This window comes from Helicoverpa armigera, chromosome 24 (genome assembly GCF_030705265.1).
Source record: "Helicoverpa armigera isolate CAAS_96S chromosome 24, ASM3070526v1, whole genome shotgun sequence".
NCBI lineage: Eukaryota > Metazoa > Arthropoda > Insecta > Lepidoptera > Noctuidae > Helicoverpa > Helicoverpa armigera.
This window is the reverse complement of record NC_087143.1, coordinates 1,178,480-1,194,824: the sequence shown is the minus strand read 5'-3', so window position 1 is coordinate 1,194,824 and position 16,345 is coordinate 1,178,480. Positions and strand designations below refer to the sequence as shown.

The window sequence follows — 16,345 nt, the reverse complement described above, 5'->3', positions numbered from 1 at the left end:
GTATATTTTGTGCCCAAATTGCTTGAATAACGTCTGAGTAAGCGCCATATCAGCTATTTACAGTAGTTTTTTTCTGCAATTAGCTTCTAAGACTGCTGTTAAACAAAAATTACTCAAAAGGTTTGTGCTGGCTGGGTACTAACATAGTTTTTAAGTTTGTACTGTTTAATGGGCCGTCGACGCCTGATAATAAAAGATTTTTATTCTTATTACAATGATGTCATTAGTATTAAATTCTTTTCCTCAAATAAGATACACAATTTTTCAACTTCATAGACTAAAAAGCTCTCAAAAGCTTAACCATATTTCAATGAAGCTTCCATACTTTGAAATTAAACTTGACGGTTAAAAGTTAAAAGATCACTCTAAAGTTATCCGGTTCATCTTAAATATATAATCTTGAGATGTACTCTTGACCGACCTAATTACATAGAAAGGAAATGTTAACTTTAAAAAGTACATGATTTTAATATTTAACAGAATTACTTGAGATGTGATTAAATATGAATGAAATAATTTAAATTACTTTTGTAAACTTGCAAAGATATTTAACAGATATAAATACACTTATTTCGTTAATACATTTGTGTGTACTTTAAAGAATTCCCAAACCTATATCAGAAACCTGAGTTCTTATAGTAAAACATAATAGTTTTCCTAGTAATCGTAATTCTAGGTATGGTTAATAGTTTATACGGAATTCCTTAAAAATACAACTTTGAGGAATGCTGACAGAAATATAAGCTAAAAACTGCTAGATTCTGTTGTATATTTCAGTGAAAATACATACAACATTCCTTGAAGAAAAATTGCTTGAAAAGCCTTTATAACAAAACCATCTCCTATTCAAAGAAAATTATATAAATGGAAACTGATTTCCAACCAATACAACTTAAAAGAAAATCAATCTCAATATCCATCTTTAATACAAAAAAACAATTTCATTGAATCCCATTCATTAACCCTGCACTGCAAGCGTCTATTAAATCAACTCAATCGAGTAAAAAAAAAAAATAAGGTCTATCGAGCAAAGCGTGTAAGGCTGATTTTAAGTGTAGTCTAACGCATTGCGACTTCGTTCATAGTACTATAGAATAACCATGCGCAGAGCATTCCGTGATACGCCGCTGACGTGCCCGGTCGTGTCGTCAGTTGACGGCGGGAGCGCTCCGAACCGCACGGGTTTACGACGAACGTGATCGTTGCAGTGTTAACGAGAAAATCTTACTGTGAAAGTGTCAAAACAGTGATCGGTTAAAGCTAAGCGAATTAAAAAATAATTGTTGTTTTTTTCTGTCTGGTTGAAAAATTTGAAGTGCAGTGATTTTTTTGAGGAGACCAAAGTGTTGTGGATTTTTTGACGTTGAATTTTTTTTGGGATACGTTCCTGGTTTTTTTGTGTGAGTATTTAATTTTAATTGGGTATTATTAAGTATAGAAATACAAAAAAAACAATTAAGTTTCAGAAAAAAAGCTTTATTAAAATAGTGTTTTTTCGAAATCTTGGATTTTCCTAAAATTTACTATTAATTAAATTTACCTATTTACGATTTTACAAACCAGGTGTTAAAGTCCTCATGTATTTGTTAGCCTGACTTAGACAGGTATTTGTCGTAATTAAACTGAGTTTATGCCGACACTCGAGCTTTTAAGGGTTAAAATGTATTTCGACTCGTTCTCCACTGTTTATGTTTCTTAGGTAGTTAAAAGAATTTATTGTAGCGGCGAATCGTGTGCACGGTAAATTATACCCTAATAGGGTGGATTTAGGTTAACAATTGCAATTGTAATAAAATAAATAACAACATTTACTGTAGGTATTTGTACCTATCTGTTGTTATAATACTGGAAATACTGCACTTTGTGATATAATGCCGTACAGAAGAAGGTTTTACGTAGGTATTCATATTATTCAGAAAGTGCTCTATCTCTGTGCTAAGTTTCAAGAATTTCAGTGACAGAACGTTTCCCCGTTCCCATATTTATATGCACGTTAAATTACCATTTTCAATATTCACATTTTACTTCATGATTAAAAAATACACAATCTTTGCTAGACTAGTCATTTAAGCTCTTAGTGAAATATTTAAGCTAAGCTCCTTTAAGAGCTTAATATATCGAAAATTAACAAAACAACTGTTTACGCCACATCATTTGCCAATCAAAACTCCTTCAAGACATTACAACAATTGTTTTCTAATAAATAAATAACGAACTCGTTTGTCGGAAGTTTTCAAACAATCGCTCAAGACATGTCGCGTGCCATTCACTCTGTCAATTAATTACTCAGAGTGAATGAGTGAATGAAATCATTGTTACTTAATAATTAACTAAGTACAAGTTTCGGAAACGTCTGGTAAAGAATGAATGAGCTTTTGTTACTTTTTTTGCTGCTTATTTTGTCGTTTGTAGCTAAATTTGGACCGTATGTTAGGGCTACTATGATTGTAATCACAAAATTCAGTATACCTACATAGATATAAATAATCCATAATTTACATAACTACTGACGAATCTATTTATCACAAATATCATAAAAAAAGCTTTTGCCAGCGGTTTCACCCGCAGCCCATAGAAAAAACCTCCGAGCAAGATAAAAAATTGCTTAGGTATATCCTTTCTCGGCAAATCAGCTGTCTTATACTAAAATCACTTTTCAAATCAGTCCAGTATTTCCTGAGATAAGGGCATTAAAACAAATTCTTCAGTTCCCTTCAACACAGATATGATCATTATTTTCAGTCAAACAAACCTCAAGAAAATTACACTGCACGTGTAACGTCTCAACAATAGCTGTACCTATATAACTATGTAAAACAGTAGGTAAGCTAATATTTAGGGGAAGGGAGTTTTCCAAACAATTCGTCTCAGTTACCCATAGAAGGGAACAGGAAACCCTCTTTGTCAAAATGGCTTCCGCACTTTCAACGAGCTCTCCAATCCGTCGGGCTTAGCAGTCATAAGATTTTTTGTCACTCGTATCTCGGCTTTTGACTAAAGGGCTAGCTCCTTTGTCTTTCATCATTGTCAAAATACAGGACTTTTCTTGAGATATATTTTCTAAAAAAGTTGTTAGGCACGATTACCGCTGACAGCGATGCGGATGTTTTTTTTCAAATATTTTTTTGTTTTTATTATTTTAATAACTGTTGTAATATTAGTCAATTCCAGTTTTGTGGTGTTGGCTAATAAAATAGTAATTGTGCATCGAACTGAAATGGAGCAAACTCAATTGAGATGCTAATGATCAATTTTGCACACTGCTAACGCCATAGGATTACTATTTCACACTTTATAGAGTGCTAAAACTGAATTAAATTTTTTATTTGCACATAGTTATTATATTGGTTAGTTTATCTATTAGTTGTAAAATCGTCACTAAATACCATAATTATGACGTTCTCATAAAAGGTCTACTGTTACGTTATTTGCCCTAAGAAGGATTAGAATCAATCAGATATTAAGCATAAAGAATGAAGAGATTGAGATACAAAAAAAATGGAGGCTCTATATTATAATGTTACTGTCCATCACGCTGCACCCACGAAGGGATGATCATTTGTTGACTTTCCACAAAAAAAACAAGCATAAACATTAAATTATACCAACTGAATGGATTATTTAATGTTATTATGTCAAAGTGCACTTCTACGACAAAACTATATACAGAGTTATTGACAACTTAAAAAGAAGCATTTTAGTTATATAATTATTGTAAATACCTCATTCATAATACATATACTTTTTATAAAAGTCTACAACTGTATGTGTATAAAAAAGATCCAAAACCTTACCAAAACCGACAAAAACCTTTCTACCAAAGAATATTTCCACATTACCTTCCCTCAGTTAAGTAGTTTGATGATACAGTTAACGCCACAGTAAAAAGTTAATCCTATCAGCTTAGCTTTTCTAGAAAATCCTTGAGGCTCATTATAATGAGACGCTCACGAAACGGGGACGGTCTCCATTTTTATATAATATTGTTTAAGCTTGCTTGAACCGTGTGTTCACTACAGTTTTATAGTGCAGTTAAAAATGTAGTTTAGGAAGTAAATTGTTTTTAGATTGTGTTAAGATGTTTAAGATTCTAAATAGGTGACACGTTATGATCTATTGTGGAATTTTATTTAAAAGTACGTAGAGCTGAAATTAAAATTGTAATTAGGTAAGGTTAGGGTTTGGTAAGGTTAGGTAAGGTTAGGTTCTTATTGATGTCTTGTTAAAAATAATTGAACCAATTCTATAGAATTGTTATTTTCTGTTCATGGAGTACTTAAACTATGCTTATAAATCATAGCGTAAAACGGTCTAATGATTGAAATATTTGTCAACAATAGTTTGATGATGATAAACTATTCTTTACTAAAAAGACGTCGAAATTGCTTATGAATAAATACACTTTATATACTGAATAAAATTTTTAATGTACTTTCCTTTGGGAACTTCTATTTCAATCCTATATGCCTACATAAAGTATTAGCCAATCTTTCAAACTTACTTCTACATATCAGTGGCGAGGCGTCCTTATAAGCCGATTCCCATCGGCTTCCCTTTCGAATTTTAAGAAAGAAGCATAGGTATAAGTTATAATATAGGTATAGGTATAATTAATATAATCATTTAAACCACACAATTTAAATATGTAGGCCTACCACCGTAAAAAAATTGTCTATAAATTACTTGAAACATTTTGCTCCTACTAAACAAGCCGCGGCTTCCTCCTCCATACAAAACTACGCTTGCGTGACGTCATCCACGCCGCGCCGCGCGATGTTCGCAAAATAAGGGCGAGCGGTAACCCGGCTCACGGAGCGGCTTCCACCAATCAAAACTCGCGAGTGAACGAGAAAGAACGCGTCAAGAGTAGAGTAGCTATATCTGTCTACGTGCGAGTGACAGCGCTTAGAGTTCTCAAATATGTAAACAAACAAATCAGACAAATTCACTCTCATTGTTCTTATTTTGTTTTAGATAATACCATTAACAATTTGTTCTTTGTATTACTTACCCAAATTTATTAGTGTGTGTATCATTTAGAAATAACATAGTTCGTGTGTTTACAATATTTTATGTTAGTTTAAGTGTTTTAGTTACATTATGTCTACATAGATGGCGTTGTGCATTTTTATGCAAATCCTGAATCGCGGTGTTAAGATTCTCCGCGATTTAATGACCCTACTTGGGAATTTATAACTTTTTGTGTTCATCAAGTATATAATTTTGTTTCAGTAGTTGGCAGTATCATATCATACTTCCTACTAATCACCGCGATCGCACTGTGACCTGGTACTCAGTATAAGTACAGTGTGTGTAGTGAAAATAGAGAGACCTACGTTTAAATGAGTTATTTTGATACGTAGACAGTTTGCATCAGGTTTATTTTTAGTGTACCTACTTTTAAAACTTAACTAGGTTAGCATTTACCGCATTAGACGTTTTCCGACAGATTATTTACTTTAGGAAGGAACTTATTTTTTATAAAGTTAATAAAGTTTTATAGATATTAATAATCTGCCGAATTCCTCGAGAAAACATGTTCAAACTACCTATCAGTCTGTCAGTCAGTGCTAAAAGGTGGACTGAGAAATTACCTCCATTACCTCTACCCCCCCCCCATCCCTGAGTACTCCCCCCCCAGTTTTTTTTGCTGCGGCTTCCCTATTTCATTAAACCACCCTTCGCCACTGCTACATATTGAAGGTAAATTAAACCTTAATCAGTCTTTACTAAAGTTTGCTTTTAAAATAAATCCTTCCTTCGAAAAGCTAAGGTATAATAAACTGGAATTCAAACTTGAACATTGAAATATTATATTTTGCTATCGGACTTGAAGTCGGCGAAGTTTTTCATAAAATGACGATTGAAATTGAGAAGAACAAGAATAATGGAGAAGAATCATAATAATGGAGAAGAATAAGTAATGAATGGAGATTATTATTGTGTGGGCGTTGGATAAATAAAATGGAGAAAGAAGGTAATTTTATATGTATTGTGGTTGGTTTTGTTCTTGTAATTAATTAACTGAAGTACGTAAATTGTAAATAGCCTGAGAAAAAAACTGGGTCTTTTCATACTGAGATGTATTTATACGCTTCGGCAGCAAAATACGTCGAAAGCGTACTTAAATAGGAATAAATCATTGGCTCTATTATAAATAAGTACATACTTAAATAGTTGGCTATTTATCAGCACATAGAAGATTTATTCGTCCATTGCATACTCTACAATAAGAAAATGTTTTCATCATCTGCCTAGCCTTTTCCCATCTATACCTACTGAGGTCGGCTCCCAGTCTAACTAGATGCAACTGAGTAAGAAAAGGGTTCATAAAAACCGGCCAAGTGCGAGTCGGACTCGCGCACGTAGGGTTCCGTACCATCCAAAAAAAAATCTATATATATTTATGGATATCGAGCAAAAGTGAGCAAAAAAAATCACGTTTGTTGTATCGAAGCCCCCCGAAATATTTATTTTATTCTAGTTTTCAGTATTTGTTGTTATAGCGGCAACAGAAATACATCATCTGTGAAAATTTCAACTCTCTTACTATCACGGTTCATGAGTTACAGCCTGGTGACAGACCGAAGACGGGAGAGTACGGAACCCTAAAAATGAAACATTTTCAATCGGGGTGGGTGGTCCGTTTGGCTTAACAAACATTGGTTAGTCTTACTTCATACATACGTATAAATAATGTTCAGTACACTACCGAGGACAGGACTGTAATTTGGTGCAAATAGGTCACATTTTTGCATCGCATGTGTTTACATACGTTATTGCAGTTTTGGTTTCACGCGATGCAGACTAGTGTCAGACCCGATTTATTTTGCGTTTCTGTTTAAATTCTTCAACTCTTTACAACCATATGATGTATAAGTAATTTGGAGTTATTTTCGCTCTACCAATAGTTATAGACAGGGCACCTGGATAAAGAGTACCTAGTTTTAAATGAGTTATCAAACACTGAAATATTTTTTAAAATCGGTGCAGTAGTTTCTGAGATAAGCTTTATAATAACACGAGTAGAGATTTTTTTTGCCCAGCAGTGGGACAGCATATGCTAATTAAAAAAAGTTGAGATAGTTAATCTTCCAATTATGTCTTCTAGTCAGTGTCTTAATTCGTGTTTACTTTTTTCCTTATCCCATAAGCCTTTTATGTAATTTAATTTCTAGGCGCAACTAAAATCGAATAAAACAGCAATTTAATTCATAAATCGTATAATAATTTACAAACAAATAGGGTGCCACCAATAGAATTGGGTCACGCAGCTAAATCATCAAGATTTACACCTTCAACTGTTGACGACATAAACAACTTATTGAATTTATAAATCAAACCTGTTTCCTTTGATTTTTGTACGTTTTGGTAATTTTGTTTGACGTCTGCCAACATCGCAGTGGATTTAAAAAGTAATATTAAGTTAGTTTCTATCGAAGAGTTACCCAGATGTTAAATATTGGCTTTTAATCTTAGGGGAGTGAAGACACTCCATTTATATAACACTAGCCGTTTTCCCGCGGTTTCACCCGCGTCCCGTGGGAACTACTGCCCGCACCGGGGTAAAATATAGCCTATGTTACTCGCAGATAATATAGCTTTCTTCTAATGGTGAAAGAGTATTTAAAATTCGGTCCAGTAGTTTTTGAGTTTATCCATTACAACCAAACAAACAAAGTTTTCCTCTTTATAATATTAGTATAGATTTCTGTTTTATAAATGTGAATAGGCTAGTTAATTTAGTACCATTCATCGTCTGACTAGGCTATTCACAACTATGTTGAGGTGAGCTTCTAGTCTAACTGCATGCAGAGCGACTAACTATCTGAATCTCCAGAGTGAAGTCGGGTACAAGTAACAGTGCAACGATCAAACATATTAGCACATATGTGAGGCTTTAAATTACTGAATTCAGAAGTGCAAAGTCGTGCACTTTGACTATCGTGAAGTCATCAGTAGCTTACTTCAGAGTGGTAAAGATATTTCACGAGCACCGTATCTCAATAAAAAACTTTCTCTAGCTAACTGGCCCAGGACTTTCTGAGGAACAACTTAAAACCAAAATGATAACGTTCAGAATAGAAATTTCGCCAAAAACAAGAGATAGCATCTACCCTCTGAATTACAACGTTACAGGCTGATAATGAGCATGTAAACAACACAACCTCGCATGTTTGCAGTCGGTTAATCACCGCGAACAGTGCGCAATGACTTAATTATCACTTGTGCTTGATGAACTGGGGATTTTTTATCTGTTTAAAACCTATCCTTTCAAATAAAAAACATAAGAATATGAAATTGAAAACATTTTTGTTGTCGCCTTTCGGCTGAAAGACATTAAAGCCGATCTTCAGCAACCCGCATCTACTGTTTCATGTTGGCTAGATCGATATCCTATTGGTAGGAAACGTTTTAATTTCTATAAATTTATCATGATTCAAGCATCATATGACTGATGATAAAAGCTATTATTTAAAATGTAATAAATAAATAAAAAAAAAATGAACTTACATATCAAAATATTGAGGTTTGCAAGTGTTTTAATGCAAAGTATGTTAGGTATGTTGTGAAGTGCCAAAATAAAAATATAATGAAGGATATGATAGATTCGGACACCGGAGCTTTACTATCACTATAATAAAATATTAATACAAGACAGCATCGCCTGTATCTCATGATAAATTGAAAATTGAATTTGACGAGACCTAAACATATAAAATGCGCATGACACCACGTGGACACACTACTTACTCCACATTTAAAATCTCAGACGCAAGGACAGTGCATATAATGCATATGATTGCATATAATGCATATAATGCATATAATTTAGCGATACCTGTTAACTACGGCGCCAGGGCCGAGTTGTATTTAATTAATTAATGCAAATGCCTTCGCGGACTTAAGTTTTATATATTAATGAAGTGGTACTAGACTATTGAATGGGAAACGTTGAATATGTACTAAGTTGTTTGCGTTGGTTTTTACCGTAAGGTAGTGGTAAATTGGGCTAAGGAATCGATCGAGATGAAAAAGTGAAAAAATATCTTTATTTTTTGCGTAAATTAGGTAATTTATAAGGGTTCTTATTCGCGATATCTACGCATATTTACACACAATCGGGGCTTAGTGTGAATAATATAACGTTGAGATACCTTTCTTTCTGTCAAGTCCTGATTGTGTAGGTATAGATTGATAAGTTAAGTAAGTTAGCAGAGGCAATCTTTAGAAGTTAAGAATGGAATTATTCTGATATTTTGTTAGATGTTTTATCTCACGATAGCGAGTGAGCCGTACTTGCGGGTGTTAATGTATGTAAATTATAGTTTTTATGACTTGTATGTATGTGTGTTCTTCTTGCATATGAAATGCTTTAGATTTCAATTTCGCTTGCAACTTGGTACAATATCGCAATTATTATATCATTCATTATATATTATGTTATTCATAGTAATATTTTACCTATACAAATAATTTTCTTGAATATGAAAATTTTCAATGTTTTTATTTTAAATGATTACATCGTATTGATATCCGAATTAATTACAATATGTACTCATTATCAGATGGAGCGATTTATTAAAATATTTATTGGTTATTTGTTTTAATTTTATGAAGTGCACAATATTCGTATTATGAGAGATTTTAATATAATTTGATGAAAATGAGCTTTTGAGCTGAGCTTATTTTACATTGATCGTCATCAATATAATCGTTTGTAATGACTTTATAAAAGTATATTTTAATATAATATCTGAACACCTTTCATACACGTTTGGTTAGCCCCACGGTAAGCTATTTTTAAACTTGGGTTATGGGTGCTAACACAACTGATACACTACATAGAGTTACATATATATTTACAATAGATACATATGATGCTTATATATGTACGTAGGTACATGAAACTTATTTTTCTTACCATCAAAACTTGTATAAGATCTTTAAATCATAAAATAAGCTTAGAATAAAAACACCCGATTTACTAACCAGAGGCATATATTATTTCAAGAAAGACAATGAATCTTCGTGCAAGCCTATCACGAAATTGTATTTTTCACAAATAAAACAACATACCTGTACTTAACTGAAAATTCCACCAAATTATAATCTTACTACAAAAAACAATAAACGCGAACAAAACGGTTAATTATACCAAAATAACGGTGTACACATCAAAAACTCATTCTGTTAGAAGATACGGTGTCGCGTGCTACCCTACAATTAAACATACAAACAGATATTAGTGTAACTGTTGAAACAAACTCAAGTACAAGTATTAACACGAATTATTTGTTAGTGGACGCAAGTTATGTTTGAAAATTGTATATTTTTGGAAAATAAAAATTTACTGGGTCTTGCTCTTGGTTTAAGCTGAATGTTAAAAAGTAGCATTCTTCTATAACACAGAACGATTATTTTTTTTAATTGGATCATTCGTTTCTGAGATATTTAAACTTCCAAAGCACTTCCAACCAAGCAACAAAGTCTTCAGCTTGTTACTTTTAATTGTACGTGTAGATTTTATATACTACTGGCCGATAAAGTATTTTTCGGAAAAAAACAATAAATACGCTAGTTCATGTCCTAACTCTAAGGCTTGACCTTAACATTGACCAAAATTTATCTACGTTTTGCAAATATGTCATTTAAGTTTTTCTATTATATTTTACAAGTTTTTATCTCAGACCGCAAATATATTTAAATATTATCTATCCAAAGAATAGCTTCCAATGGCTAAAAAACCAAACTAAAGTGGTCTCCTAATCTCTAATCTATTAACGCTACAAAAGTTAACTGAACTGTGAGAAAAGGCATTTACCGACTAACTCCGAACCCGACTTTATTTATGAGACGCTCAAGTTATTTCGATCAAACGTATCTTTAATCTTAAACGCATTATACATAAAACCGCACATTTATTAAGTTCTAAACTGTCATATGAACCAATTCTAAAACCAGTTAAGTTATAATATCTTTAGAGAGATTTATTTGACACAAAAATTTTGGATATTTATTCGTTTAATGAAGCTATATGTCTGAAATACGATATGGTTGGTTGTAACATCATCATTGACCTATTTGTCGGCCTTGTGTGTTAAGGCCTTTTCTTGTATTCTTCTCAAGGTAGATTGGCGGTTTATTGCTAACTTCAGCACGAGAAAAACAATTGAGTGTAACAGCATTTCGTTTGTACGGTTTGATTGGCAATTAAACTTTGAAGCGAGCAATGTAAAACAATATTTTTCCTTCAAGGCCTAAAGTAACGCATCCATGTTTTGTTTGACCTCGCTACTACTTCTATTGAGCTACCAATTACTTTAATATGTAATCATTTGCCTAGACTTTTCCAACTAAGTTAGGGATGGCTTCCATTCCAACTAGATGCAGATGAATACCAGTGCTTTACAAGAAGCGACTGCCTATCTGACCTCCTCAACCCAGTCACCCGGGCAACCCAATACCCCTTGGTTAGACTGGTGTCAGGCTTACTGGCTTCTGACTACCCGTAACGACTGCCAAGGATGTTCAATGACACTCTCTAATATGCAATCAGTGATAATAGCCGAAACTTATCAAAGTTCCTAATAGTAACCAAGTATTGTACCAAGTACTTGGCCTAACCGACCGAGGGTAAATGCTTTGTGACGTCACTGGCGAAACTTAATACGTCACCAACTAGTCACAAGACTGTTTTAGGCAACCTAGCTTGTAATTAAACTAGTTGTGGACCGTGGTTTTGGCTCCCCTTTGAAGGTACCCTAACTTATATATGTACATGTAATTTGTTAAGAATTTGGCAATGAATAACGAAAATAATATGAATTAATTAATTTAATAGTTATGTATACAGTTACACAGACAAGAAGAAAAATATAACAACTAGTACAAAGGCATAGCTTATTTTATAAGAAATCTCTTCCAGCAGGCCCGTTATGAGAGAGTTAGAATAAAACTGGTATTTAAGTACAATAGCTTAGAATTATACTAGCAGCTTTCCGTGGTTTTAGTTGCATTTTCAGGAAGCAATTTTCCGATAAAAAAGTTAATACCTTTAGGGTTCTATCTTTATACCTAATTATCATATAAATAGATTCAGCCGTTTTACTATGAAACATAGGTACAGTAGAGTCACTTTCTTATTTAAAATAACTGGGATTTATGAAAATACAGATTGAATGAGACATGGACCTACTTTGTATAATCAAACCTTATTTTGATGATTTACCTCCTATCAGCTTACCATCTGTGACATAAATAGGTTTGATGGTACAGTCAACTTCAGGTCAGAGGTAACAGTTTTATAGGAAAATCGTACTTATTACTATTGAGTTAAGGTGCATGACAGTTACCAGTGATGTGCAGTCTACCGTACAACGAACAATTTATACAACTTCATAACCATAGCTCAAACGCATTATTATAGTTATCAAACCAATAAAATATTTTGATATGAACCGTTGAATTCATTCCCTATTTATAAAGGCTTGGTTACACTGTTAGAAAACCGCGGAAATGAGAATACAGAATATGAACCTCGATCTCACCTGTATCTTGAGGGAACTATTTCCCGCAGTCGGATAAATAGTAGCTTGCTTATAGCCTTTCTTGATTAAATTGCGTATCTAACACTGACTTTTTTTGTTAAATAGGTAAGTATTACCTTGATTAATTAATTATGAAATTAAGCAACCTTATTTTCTTTTTCGTGATTTAGTGGTTGTAAACGGCTAATAGGCTAGCTTTAGCGGTTTTTTTAAAGCAATTTTGTCGTGAAAAAGCAAATTATCGTCATTTTGTTTTCTTGTCGTACTTAAATAAATAAAAAAATACTTTTGTTTCTTCTAAAAAAGTGCTGATGCAGAATTATTAATTTTTATTTTACTCAATTTCTCGCTCAGCTAGCAACAAAGCCTAGCCTAAAACCAGTTATATATTTACGACAACCATACAATTAACTACGATATTTATTTAACTTAAAAATGCTCAGTTAAAATAGTAATAATCAGTTTATAGGCGCGCAACAAAAACATATTTGTCCCATAACCTAGTTTGAAAAATGCTAAGAGAATATGAACTTTATTGCTTCGGAATAAGGTTGATATTGATGCTATAGTTATGTAAATGAGAGGCTGTAAATTGTATGTGAATTTTTCAAAGAAACCATAGGATGAGAAAAATGCAGCAGGTCAATTTTACTTGGAAACTATTTTTCGTTGAAACCTGACAAATACAATTTGTATAGCAGTTTTTGTAAAATGACTGTGTTTCGGAGGGCACGATAAACTATAGGTCCCGGCTATGATATAAATATCTATGGCAGTCGTTACAGGTAGTCAGAAGTCAGTAAATCTGACAACCAGTCTTACCCAGGGGCACTGGGTTAATCGTGTAACTGAGTTGGGGAGGTCAGATAGCAGTCGCTCCTTGTAAAACGGTAAACTGGTACTCAGCTGTATCCGGTTAGACTGGAAGCCGACCCCAATATGATTAGTAAAAGGCTCGGGAGATGATAATTTTGAATTAGTTTAATCTACATGAATTAACTTTGTTTCTCAGACAAATTATGCCTAAATACAGTCCAAAGTTATGTTGTGTTAAGGATATCTATTGCTTGTGACGGCGTGTATTATATGAATACTAAGCAATATCTAAGTCGAGCTTAGGGAATTGACTATCGTATCCCACAAACGCCAGTAACTGAATTAATTGGATAGTGTGGCTATCAAAACATTAGATAGTCATGGTGTTTGTGATAGGGTATTGAAACGATCGATAATTTGATTAACAATAACTGCGTCCAGACTGAATTTTGTAAATCAGCCAGCTGCACAGGACATATTATAGTGCACGAGCATTTGCGCAGACACAGGTGCACTCACTATTCCTTCACTCTCATAGTCCAATGGGACGGCAATCCGACACGACCAGAGAGAGATCAGGCGCAGAACCGACATTAACGTGTTTTCCGATGCACGGGTGCAAAACCACAGTGATTTTGGTGTTTTTACCTTTTAGAAATTCAGTTGGAAGCTTGTTCTCGGACTGGACTTTTTATGAAAATCTGAGTTTTTTGGAAACTGTTGAATGATCGATGATAAATCTTGGAAATACCATTCGGATTTTGTTTCTTTGATAACGTTTAAATTATAATAGTTCTTCTGATAAATGTTCCACAGTGACACCGCAATGAAATTGAAAGTTTCGTGTTATCTACGAATATTAATGGCTCATTATCGATTCAATTATTCGAATCATTCGGATCGGTTTAAATATCGATATAAAATATCGGTATCGTTTGTATTGGTATTGACAAATAAAGTGGGATATTTTTATGGGTGTTATCTCGGATCAAAGTATGTGAATAGTATAATAAGTTTTTAACTGTTTCGGTCTGAATTCTAAGGCGTGGTTAAGATTTTATCGAGTGTGGTCTCGGTGTTATATAAATATTATTGTCTGTAGAATATTTTTATTGTTATTTGTGGGGTCCAATCACAGAATTTACTACCTGCATTTTACGTCTTTCTGACTTCCACAGTTTTATGTTTGACTTCAGTAGTCAGATTTTCTAATTTCTGACTCCGATAAATGTCACATACAAGTGACAGATACACAAATTCAATCTGTTCACTCAAACAAATTCAAACAGTTTTATCTTGAAAAACTGTCAAAAATACCTAATCTTATTTATCATCGTATTAGAATATTACTAGATACGATTACAGAATAAATGATTTAAGTGCTTTTCTTTACAAAATAAGGATAAGTCGTAATAAGCTTGTTTTCTTTTTTGTCCAAGATTTTTTTTATTTGAATTGTGAGCCTGCGTTTTTGGTAGTCGATTAAAATTTCATGCGGCAATTAACGGTACAATTTCCCAATCATTTTTTTATACTGAAATTACAGGTAAATTATAAATGAACCACTGTATTACTCAGTCTGTGACTACACCTAGTCTGTGTAGGTATTTGACTCACTTCCAAAGGCTCCCGAGAAACGCGCCACATTATGAACGCTCTAAATTCATCCCTGGATGCGTATTAACTTTGAACCGGTTCTACTTTAACTGCGGGTTAATATTAAACTGTTACCGAATAAAAATGTGATGATTTTGCTTAATTGAATGTGTTATTTTTTGGATTTTTGACTGATTGTGTTAAAAGGAGGATTAGGTTTTATTTATAAGCGTAAATGAACGTAGGTATAATTAAGCATATTAGGTTTATTTATTAGATAACTGAATATTACTAAATTAATTCCAAAATATAAAATTGTTTAACGAAATACACTGCTATAATTAGATGAAGAGAAAAAAGTGTAAAACCTTGTTGTGAAACATAAAATATTCTCCTAAAATTCTATATCTAAAACACTGTTTTGCTACGAAAGTCCAAATTATAGAAAAATCTAGGCAGAAGACGAAACTAATATACTATATATACTAACGAAAACTAATACCTAGGTTACCAAAACAACCTAGCTACTCTATCTTAATTATCTAGTTTTTCTCGTTAATTATCATTAAGTTCTAAACACTAGGCACAGTATAGTATGAACAGTCAATACTGAATGCCAGGGACTAATTAGTGAGACATAAAAGGCAGCCATTTCTGTTGAATAACATCGGCTTTATATCTCTATGTAAGTATGTAATAAATGGGAAAGTAAGGTTGTTTGTTACACTTTCAAAACAGCTGAATATATTTTCTTTTTAGTACAGACTGGTGGACTTGGATGGCACGTTAAACTGTAGGTCCCGGCTGTCATTGAACATCCTTGGCAGTCGTTACGGGTAGTCAGAAGTCAGTAAGTCTGACACCAGTCTAACCAAGGGGTATCGGGTTGCCCGGGTAACTGGGTTGAGGAGGTCAGATAGGCAGTCGCGCCATGTAAAACATTGGTACTCAGCTAGATCCGGTTAGACTGGAAGCCGAACCCAACATAGTTGGGAAAAAGGCTCGGAGGATGATGACAGACTTGTGGACTTGGTCGATAGATCGGGAAGGGTGGACGTGAGATAGGGAGGCCTTTGCCCAGCAGTGGGACATTTTTGTCTACAACTAGGTTCTGTCCAGTGTTTTACTCGCATCCTGTGGGATGCATATCTTTATAAAAAGTAACCTAAAAACTTCTTCGATAAATTGGTCGAATACTTCCTGAGATTAATGCTAACAAACGCTTCAGCTTTATATCGGAAGAATATAATAAATTTCGTTTCACTAGGTAGAAAGTGATAAAGTTATGTGCTTATAGGGAATTTGGACCTCAAATACACTCGTATTTAAGAGGGCTATCACAAATTTTCGAGTTTTATACGAGTTTTGATGCGTCATTATGC

The 16,345-nt window shown here is 33.5% G+C and overlaps 1 protein-coding gene across 1 annotated transcript in view; it reads left to right on the top strand.

Annotated features, from left to right (window-relative positions):
- The first annotated feature begins 1,117 nt into the window (after positions 1–1,117).
- Positions 1,118–16,345, top strand: part of LOC110382099 (protein madd-4) — a 374,672-nt gene continuing 359,444 nt past the window's right edge. Inside the window, exon 1 of the mRNA XM_064041070.1 lies at positions 1,118–1,400. The gene's annotated coding sequence lies outside the window, so the exon portion shown is untranslated. The remainder of the gene's footprint in view (positions 1,401–16,345) is intronic.